At 36.3% G+C, this 10735-nt stretch overlaps 1 pseudogene; it reads left to right on the top strand.

Annotated features, from left to right (window-relative positions):
• Window positions 1–5239: 5239 nt before the first annotated feature.
• LOC120603266 (uncharacterized) lies at window positions 5240–5358 on the top strand (annotated as a pseudogene).
• The last annotated feature ends 5377 nt before the right edge of the window (window positions 5359–10735 follow it).

A 10735-nucleotide genomic window follows, 5' to 3' on the forward strand; every position in this document is an offset into this window, starting at 1 on the left:
GCTCTGATACTTTACTTCCGTTTTCTTTCCTGTCTTTGGCTTCCTTCTAATGATCCCCAAAAGTGTGTGGGAGCAAATTAGTAAAATATAGAAATAAATTTATTAAATGAAGTAGAAAAACATGACAGTTAAGCTTTCTGGGCTCTTGATCAGACTGAGTTCAAAACCCCATCTCGCCTGTGGTTTTGAGGCAAGCCATTTTACCTCTCCAGGTCTGTTTCCTCATCTGTAGAATGAGAATGATAAGTCTCACTTCATGATGATTTGGGGAGGATTAAATCATTTAACACATTTAAAACACTTAGCACAGTGCCTGGCGCATAGTAAATAACTAATGTACATTCAATTTTTTTCCAAAGGACTCTTGAGATTACTGCTGAAGAATAGGCTGTTTTGTGTGGCATTTAGTGTACTGGAATCTCTATAGACTCCTATATGGCTGACATCTAAAGAGCCGTCCATCTCCATTTTGAATTAATTGAATTCAAATAGAATTAACTTAATATTGAATTAATTTAGCATCTCAAAGCCATGAAAATGCAAGATGTTTGGTATCACAGGCTGAGGAATGACCCCTGTGAGAGGTTTTTGATTAATTATAATAATGAGTGGATTTTCTTATTAACATAACTTAGAAACCATTGCCACCGCTGCCCAGAATCATCAGAGAATAGGGAGATTGGAGGGAAGGATGAGACAGCTACTTTTACTGAGAGATTCAAAAGAACAAAACCAACTCTGGATGCTGCAGGCAATGCCTAAGACTGATTCCATGAGCTATTTAGAAGCTTATTTTAAGAAATATTGGATTTTATCAGGTCAGTCAGTGAAGCAGAAAAAGCTCAGCTTGCTCGTGATGCTTCTGGAATACAAGAACTGTATCTGCACTAGAGCATAGAGGAGCACTGTAGGAAATGAGATATAAGAGAAAAACAACTGGATGAGGGGAAAACACAATTAAAATCTCATGCTCCTAGCTCTCAGTCCAAAACAAAGTCCTGTTCAAGTGATGCTCAACACAGATTGTCTTTGAAGGATATTATGGTGGTTTTAGAACCAGGCAAGTCTGCAGGTGAATCTTGATTTGTCACTTGATAACCAACAGTGTATAAATTATCATGTATAAATTATTTAAGCTCTCTAAGCCTTAGAGACTGCGAATATAAAATGGGGATAATATTACTTGCCTTACAATGTTATGTGAGCATCAAATTAGGTAACATTAGAATGGCTGTCACATAATGTGCTCAATAGATATTATTGTTCTTATTCTGATAGGAAGCATAAAGCAATGAGAAAGACAAATTGGGGGGAAAGTTTCCATTCATCTTTGAAAACGAAGGTAAGATTGTTTCAGTTTTTACTTTTTACTTTGAGATAATTATAGATTTACATGCAGTTGTAAGAAATAATGTAGAGAGATCCAAGTTTAGAGTACCTCTCCTAACTTTACTCAGTTTAGAGTACCCTTATCCCCTGGCAAGCACTAGTCCTCCGCTTCCATAATTTTGTAATTTTAAGAATGTTATATAAATGGAACCATACAATATATAATATTTTGCTTTTCTTTTTTTTACAGAACATAATTCTCTGGAGATTCATCTAGGTTTTTGTGTTCATCAATAGTTTGTTCCTTTTTATCGCCAAATGGTGTTCCAAGGTACGGATGTACCATACTGTGTTTACCTATTCACCTATCAAAGAACTTTGGGTTTTTTCCAGCTATTATGAATTAAGCAGCTGTAAACATTTGTTCACAGGTTTTTGCATGAACTAAAGTCTGTTTCTATGGGATAAATGCCCAGGAGTGCAATTGCAAGATCATCTGGTAGTTACATGTTAGTTTTTAAACACTGCCAAATTGTTTTCCATAGAGGCTGTACCATTTTTATGTTCACATCAGCAATTCATAAGTGATTCAGTTTCTCTGCAACTGTGGAGTCACTGTTTTTAATTTTAGCCATTCTGATATGTCTAATAGTATCTCATTTATTGTATTACTTTGCATTTCCCAAATGGTGAGTGATGTTGAACATCTTTTCATGTGCTTATTTGCCATCTGCATATCTTTTTTTTGGTGAAATTTCTCTTTGTGCCCTTTTTCTTTTTCCTAACTGGATTGTTGGTTTTATTACTGATGAATTTTGAGAATTCTTTATATATCCTAGATGCTAGTCCTTTGTCAGATATTTGGTTTACGAATATTTTCTTCTACTCTGTAGCTTGCCCCTTTATCCTCTAAACAGTCTCTCAGAGAGAAAAATTTTAAATTTTGATTAAGTCCTACTTACCGTATTTTTCTTTTATGGATCATGGAGATAAGTGTAAGAAATCTTTGCCTACTTGTGGTTCCCTAAGATTTTCTTCTAGGTTTTTAAAAAATATTTAGTCTTATACCTAAACTATTATAAATAATGCTGCAGTGAACATAGAGGTGTATATATCTTTTCAAATTAATGTTTTTGTTTCCTTTGGATAAATACTGAGAAGTGGAATTGATGGGTCCTATGACAGTTCTATTTTAAAATTTTTGAGGGACCTCTGTACTGTTTTCCATGATGCCTGTACCAATTCGCAATCCCAACAACAGTGTACAAGGGTTCCCTTTTCTTCACATTCTTGCCAACGCTATTGTTGTTTGTTGATTTATTGATGATAGCCATCCTGAAAGGTGTGAGGTGATATCTCATTGTGGTGTTAATTTGCATTTCCTTGATTAGCAATGTCGAGCTTTTCTTAAGTCTGTTGGCTTTGGAGAAATGTCTATTCATGTTTTCTGCCTATTTTTTTAATTGGATTGGTTATTTTTTTTGTTATCAAGTTGTATGAGTTTCCTATATAGTTTAGATATTAACCTTTAATCTTTTATATCATTTGCGAATATATTTTCCCATTCAGTAGGTTGTCTTTTCGTTTTGCTAGTGGTTTTCTTTGCTGTGTGGAAGCTTTTTAGTTTGATGTAGTCCCATTTGTTTACTTTTGCTTTTGTTTTCCTTTGCTCGAGGTGACGTATCCAAAAAGATATTACTAAGACTGATGTCAGAGAGTTTATTATCTATGTTTTCTTCTAGGAGTTTTATGGTTTCAGGTCTTACATTTATGCCTTTAATTCATTTTGAGTTTATTTTTGTAGTTGGTGTAAGAAAGTGGCCCAGTTTCATTTTTTTTGCATTCATGCATGGTGACAGATGGTTACTAGACTGATCACATCGTAAGGTGTATAAATGTTGAATCACTGTATTGTATACCCGGACTAATATAATATTGTATGCCAACTATATTTTAATTTAAAAAAACATAGTTTTACATTTTACATTTATGTCTGTGATCCATTTTGAAAATAATTTTGTATAAGGTGTGAAAGTTAGATCAAGGTTTTTTGCCTATGGATGTCCAATTGTCCCAGCACCATTTGTTGCAAAGGCTATTTCTCCTCCACTGAATTAATTATATTACTTTTGAAACTTTGTCAATAATCTGTCAGGCATATTTGCTTGGATCAATGTCTGGGTTCTCTCCTGTGTTCCATTGTTGTATTTGTTCATCCCTCTGCCAATACCACACAGTCTTAATTACCGTAATTATACAATAAATCTTGAAATTGGATAGACTACTTCCTCCTAATTCTTGTATTTGAAAATTGTTTTAGCTTTTCTACATAAATTTTAGAATAGTCTCATCTATATCTACAACAGGTTTTGCTAGGAATTTAGTAGGAGTTATATTAAACTTGCATATCAGTTTGGGGAAAATTGACATTTTTACTGTGTTGAAGATTCATGAACCCAGTATGTCTCTCCATTTATTTTGATCTTTGATTTCTTTCATTAGCATTTTATAGTTTTCAGCATACAAGTCCAATACACATTTTGTTAGATTTACACTTAAGCGTGTTGTTTTTCAAGTGATTGTGTATAGTATTGTATTTTTTATTTCATTGCTCAGGTAATCATTGCTAATGCAATATTTATATGTTTATCTTATTTCCCATTATCTTGCTGAACCTACTTACTAGTTCTCGGAGTTTTTGGTGGATTCTTTGATATTTTCTGCCTAGACAATCATGTCATCTGCATATAGGGACAGTTTTATTTCTTCCTTTTCTATCTATATGCCTTTGGTTTCTTTGCCTTATTTTACTGGCTAGGTGCCTTGTCCCCAGTCTTGCAGGGAAAGCATTCAGTTGTTCTCCATTAAGTACAATGTCATAAGTTCGTGTAAATGCTCTGTCAAGTCAAGGAAGTTCCCTTCTATTTCCGTGTTTCCAAGAGTTTTTACCATGAATGGATGATGGATTTCGTCAAATGCCTTTCTGTCCGGATTATGTTCAAGTGATTTTTCTTCTTTAGTTTATTAATATAGTGGATTATGTTGGTTGATGTTGGAATATTGAATCAGCCTTGCATCTCTGGAATCATCCCAACTTGGTCATGGTGTATATAATTCTTTTTATAGATTGCTGAATTGTATTTGCTAATACTTTGTTAAGGATTTTTTCATCTGTATTCATAAAGGATATTGATCTTTAGCTTTGCTTTTTAATAGACTGTCTTCGTTTTGTTTTGGTGACAGGGTAACATTAGCTTCATAAAAGAAATTGGGAAGAGATTATGTAGAATTGCTTTCTGGAAGAAAGCAATTTCTTCTGCTTTCTGGAAGAGATTATGTAGAATTGATGCTAACATCATTTTTAGGAAATAGAAAGAGAACTTAGAGGGTGAGAGTGAGGGAGTTTGGTTTCATGCCTGTATGTCTGATTTTAGGGCTTTGGAGAAAAAGTGTTTGGAGGGGGCAGAAGTTTGGCTATAAGGTATAATCTCCCCTGCCCCATATAGACATTCTCCCTCAGGTGCTGTCTTTGGAAATTATGGATTGCTTATAAGGGAGCTGGAAGATTTCCTGCAGTATGTGCTAGATGAGTTGGTTCCTTTGGTTGGATAGTTATCTTGTTTAGTTATAATACAACAAGTTGATTTCTTGTCATCTATGTAATAATTTAGTTTGTTTCCATTTAGGGAGAGAATTCAAATTTCCTAATGTTTGGGGAAGAAATTCAAATTCTCTCCCATTTTGTTGTTCAGTAACAACTTGTTGAGCTGATGATTAATCTAATAATCACAAAACAGTTTCTGTCACAAAGAAGACTTTGAGTAAAAGTTAAAAATTACCACAAGTATGATACTCCATTGCCCATAGGAAAACTGGGGCTTCTAGGATCTAATTTAAATCCTCTAGCCTACTCTACGGTCATGCCACCCTGAACGTGCCCAATCCCGTCTGATCTCGGAAGCCAAGCAGGGTCAGGCCTGGTTAGTACTTGGATGGGAGACCACCTAGGAATACCAGGTGCTATAGGCATAAAATAAATAAATAAACAACAAAAAATATATTAAAAAATAAAAACCGGTAGTTTATAAAAAATAAAATAAAAAATAAATCTTCTAGCCTAACCTCCAAGTCTTTATGTATAGCCCTTGCTTAACTTTCAAGCCTCATCTCTCCCTATTCTCTCTGTTACTAATAGAGTTCCTGGCCTTAGGGGAGCATGTATCTAGTGTAGAAGATAGATAATAGTCAAACAGTCACACAATTAGAAGAAATACCACAACCATAATAAATGTGATGAAGGAGAAAAGCATGTTACTATAAGAACATAAGGTATATTTTATGTTATCAAGGATGTAAGGGAGGTCAAGCAAATCTCTGAGGAAATGATTATTGAGGTGAGATCCAAAGGAAGAGGTGGATTTAACAGGCAAAGAAGGGAAAGGAAAATATTGGAAATGATATATTCAAAAACCTGTAGCAAGAATGAAGACTGTAGCACACAAAAGACTAGTGCGGCTTGAGTAAAGTGAGTGATGAAGGCCCATGTTCAGTTAAGGTGTAACTAGAAACATAGGAATGGGATGAATCATATTAAAGAATTTATTATAAGAGGAATAGGAAGCCACTGAAATATTTTAAATAGAAAGGTGACATGATAAAATATGTATTTTCAAAATAACACCCTGGCTGCTATGTGGAAAACAGATTGCAAAGGGATAAAATGGATTTAGGAAGAGCATTTATTTATCAGACTATTTGAGTAGTCTAAGCAATTGATTTCAATAGCTTAGCTTCACCACATAGCCACATAGTAAGGCATAAATGAGGTTGGGATAGATCCTAGAGATACTTAGAAAGCAAAATCAAATAGAGAGGGAGGTGGAAAACCCTTCTTGATGTCATGTTCCTAAGGATTGGGTTTGGAGCTCTTCCTCTATATCCATAACTTGTATTTGGCACCATCACAGACTTTTTAAAATAAGGTAGCGAAAACTGCCTGCCTACTCAGTATATCTTAAGCTGTGTGTCTTGCTCGTTATTACATCTGCAGCACTTAGTGCCACATCTAGTACACATTAGCTCTCAGAATTTTACAAAGAATAGAAATAGACTTTAAAGTGGAGTTCAAATGATGTTAATAGGTTTTCAGAAAAAGTTGAAGTAGCTTTAAATATGAAAAGCAGCTGTAAGGTATCCTCAGTGTTTAACTCTTGGTTGTGTTACAGATATTATAAGTTCAGAAATGGGGCAAGCATGCTTTTGTATTCCAATAATACCCGCATCCAACAAAAGCAAAACAAATAGCAAATCTAATTGCAGTTTTTCAGGACATCCAGGAAGGAGCTTAGAACAAACACTCTCAGACACAGACACTAATTCTGAGACCTACTAAATGCAACATCTCTTCAACACTCCCTTCCAGCAGTTATACTCAGAGCTCAAGTCAATTCTTAGAGTTGGATTGATGGTGCCCTATTCTCTAGGCTACTTTGGAATAGAAAAGAGTACCAGCATGTGTCCTATCTAAAGCCTTGCTGTTTTCGAAATTCTCTTTTTTGTATCATCCTCTATCTTCTTTTGGTCCATCACCTTTTCTTGCTGCTTATAAAATATATCTAAGAGTATCAGTCATTATTTCTAACAGCTTGGAATACTCTCTCTGAAGGAAGCTAACTGTCATAAAAGAGAAGAAGCCCACAGATCAAAGAGCCAAGGCCTCTCGCTTATAGGCAAACAAGTGGGCCGGGAAGCAGATCCTTCAGTCCCAGTCCAGCCTTCCGATTACTAGACTGACTACCTCATGAGAGACCCTGATCCAGCTGAGCTACTTCTGAATTCCTGACCCTCAGAAACTGTGCGAGATAATAAGTGTTTGTTATTTTAAGCCACTAAGTTTTGCAGCAATTTGTTACATGACAGTAGATAACTAAAACACCTATTCATATTTAAGAATGGAGGGTATGGGAGGGTTGACTAGGAGTTCTACGTGTGTGGGTGGGCTTATTGACGGGAAGTTTTTCCTTAAAATGAATTCTTAGGGGCAGACTTTCCCTCTGTCTTCTGTTGTTCTCTTTGCTATTTGTTTATACTATTTAAAAAGTGTTATTTTATTATTATTTTAGTAGGATTTAAGGATTGAGGAAGACAGAGTATGCTCGCTCTTCCATTTTGAACCAGAAGTCTTCTGTATAGCATCTTTCATTTCCTTCATTCAGTACACACTTCACTTTCAAAGATCGAGAGCAGGCTACTGTTATTATGTGGTCTTTTCCGAGAGGTCTCTTGGGCCACTGCCCTCCCTTCATTCACTCTTCATCTAGCCTTGCCAGCAGGGTCACTGTCTTTCTCCAGCCTATCTTTCCATTCTCTCCCACCTTATCCCTCACCCCCCTAAAACAATCACAGGTATTTTATGGAACCCCAGTCTTCAAGAGAAATGATCCTGTTTGACGTCATATAGGCCTCTAGGGAAGTCCTCTTGAGAATGATCTCGTGACATAGATCTCTAGTCAAGTCCTGGCCTTCCTTGGTATAGCAATACCAAATGGGGGCTGGAGGGAACAAACCCTGGTAGGGTGAGCAGAGAAAATATGATGAGGGATGAAGACTCCATTTACATTTCTCCTCCCAGAAGTGTCCACAGTCTCCCTGGGCCACAAGATATTCTTTCCCATAGAGAACTATATCACGAGAAACCCTGGACTATGGAAACAGAAAGCACAGCTGTTAGAATAAAAGAACCTCTCCTCTTTCCTCCTCCTTCTTAAATCACAGAGAAAGGCAGTTCTGGAAAGTGGACTCTTGATAACTCCCAGGTTCCTAAACTAGCTCTGTATATTTCTTTCACATCAGGGTTTATAAGATAACACTTGCCACTTGGATATTTTAAGTTTCTGATAGTGGTGCTGTTCTTGTGTGGACTGTATGATTTCTCTCTAAGTGTAGAATGTTGATAAACAACAGTAATAATTTGAAAATTTGAGTCTATGTCCTTAGTTATTGACGAGAAAAAGGTATATTTCATGTGAACAGCCAATGACAAAGGAATCCAAGAGAGTGGTACAGTATCTTAACATGTAGACAAAGTATAGTGGTGAAGAATACAGTGCAACTGATATCTGGAGGTATCTTGGCATGTCTTTGACATCGAGAAGGTCTAGGCACAGAGGTAGAGGATTCACTTAGGGAATTAACTCCAATAACAAACTTATCAAAAATGTGACAGAGCCTCAGTTCCAGAAAGGGAATGGAGGATGAGGCAGGTCAGGAAGTCAAGAATTCAAGGATTTCAATTTCACCAGTGACATTGGGGAAGAGCCAAAATCAGGTCATGTGAAACATGGATGCTATGCTTTTCTTCCTGCTCAAACTAAGTTTTAAAGAATTTAAGCTTATTAAATACAGCAAAATCCAGATTTAGTATGGTTTATCTCTGGAGGAAGAATTGGCGGGAGTGGAGAGGCTGCTAAAAATAGTGTTGACCCTGTGCCCTGAGTTTTATCTCCTCCTTGGAGGTCCTGTCAATCCAGCTTCAGCAGAGCTTGCTGCTCTGGGCCTGGAGGTCACCAGGCCTTTATTCTTAGCAGGTCTAAGACAGACTGAATCTCTCGGAGACTTTGTTAGATATGAAGGGAAAGAATAGGAAAATAATTAGTAAATAGATAGAATGTCAAAACATTTTATTTAACAAAGTCCAGGGAGCCAATTCTATCATATCTAGTTTGTTGAGATTTCTATATTTGGCCCTAATTCATCGAAATCTTATTTGTGTTCCTTCTGTCAGACCAGTCTCTATGTATCAGTTTTAATTTTGATTCTCTTGTTCTCACCTCTTACTGATGAACTCCATAAAAATCTTGTCACTTTTCAGTGTAGAGTAAAAGAGAGACTTTACATATCTGTTGCATGTGCATCTTTTGCATATTGTCCACTTTTTCAATTCTGGTTTTCAGTCTGAAAAAATGGGCTTATTCTTCATGTGACTGACACCAGGAATAACTTTGCAAGTGAGACTTTGACTCAGCTCTCTATCTTCAGACCCATGGCTTTATATTACAGGCTGATAAGTTTAACCTTCTCATTCAAATGGCAAACACACTATTCTTAAAACTGGGTTACACACCTGTAGTAACAGATAAGTTGTTCTCTCATTTAGGGGCCAGATATGTGTGTGTGTGTGTGTGTGGTGTGTGTGTGTGTGTGTGTGTAAAATAAAAAGCAGATGGTCATTCTGTTTCATGGGGAGTAAAGAGATTTAAGATGAATTCTTCTACGCTTTTACTTATGAGAAGGAGGAAGAGTTCCCAGAGAGGATGAGGAAATACTGCAGATAGTAAATCTGAAAGTACAGGATTTTAATGATCTGAAGAAGAATTGAAGCCTGAACAAAGTTAGGATTGTGGGAAAAGGTGCCTGAAAGAGGTAAAGATGCAGAAGGAGCTCTAAACAACTGAAGATACACAATCAGGATGATTTCCATGGAGGGGAAGACAGATTTCAGGGGAGAAAGCTCAGAATACGAAATGTGCCCTTGTCGGGGGGGCAGGGGGGAAGTAAAAAGATGGCACTTGGTAAACTATAGGTATTGCTATTTTTAGGGCATGTAGGAATAACTGAATTGCACATCAGATAATAGCTACACATCTCCCTGAAAAATCTGCCTACAAAGAATAATAAAAAATAGGGAGCACAATATGAATTGTTTCCTAGGCTTGGACCCTAAGCCCTAATGCTGAGAATTCTTATAAATTATACTTGAGGACATAGTTTAAGGGGTCTCTATTTCATGTTCCTTCTCAGAAACCCAAAGCCTCAACCTCAGAATTATTTACATACCAGAATAGAATGGCCCTAAGGCCCCTTACCATTTTGCTAAAGAAGAAAAGAGGAGAGAGAACCAATATATAGGCAATCTTTAAATCTACAGCGACCCTTTCTCACTATTAAATGTGGCCCAATTAGTGGTCTGGATCCAACTAAGCAAAACAGTGTTCCTCCTTAGCAGGAAAAATTAAGAGGCAGGAGTGGTATGAAAGAAGTTTAAAATTTTTATAATTCTCCTTAAGGTTCTGTTCCCAGTGTAGCAAGAGACACAGATTATTAAAAGGATGTTCTGGAGAATACTTGTTTTTTTAATAATCTCACTTTAAACCACGCCAGTTTTCTTCGTAATACTTTGACTGTTCACCAATTCCTCCTTGCTCCCTACAGAACTATTTCTTTGTTTCTGTCTCTTCTGTTATTTTTCCCACTGCTTGATTTATTATCTTAATAGAGTTAGATTAAAATCTCCCCTTGTGATAGTGGACTTGTTGATCTTCCCTTATAGTTTCAATAAATTTCGCTTTATATATTTTAAAGCTATGTCATTAAGTACCTGCCATTTAAAAAATTTTTATTTTCCCAG

The sequence above is a fragment of the Pteropus medius genome, unplaced genomic scaffold (assembly GCF_902729225.1).
Source record: "Pteropus medius unplaced genomic scaffold, Ma_sr-lr_union100, whole genome shotgun sequence".
Taxonomy (NCBI): domain Eukaryota; kingdom Metazoa; phylum Chordata; class Mammalia; order Chiroptera; family Pteropodidae; genus Pteropus; species Pteropus medius.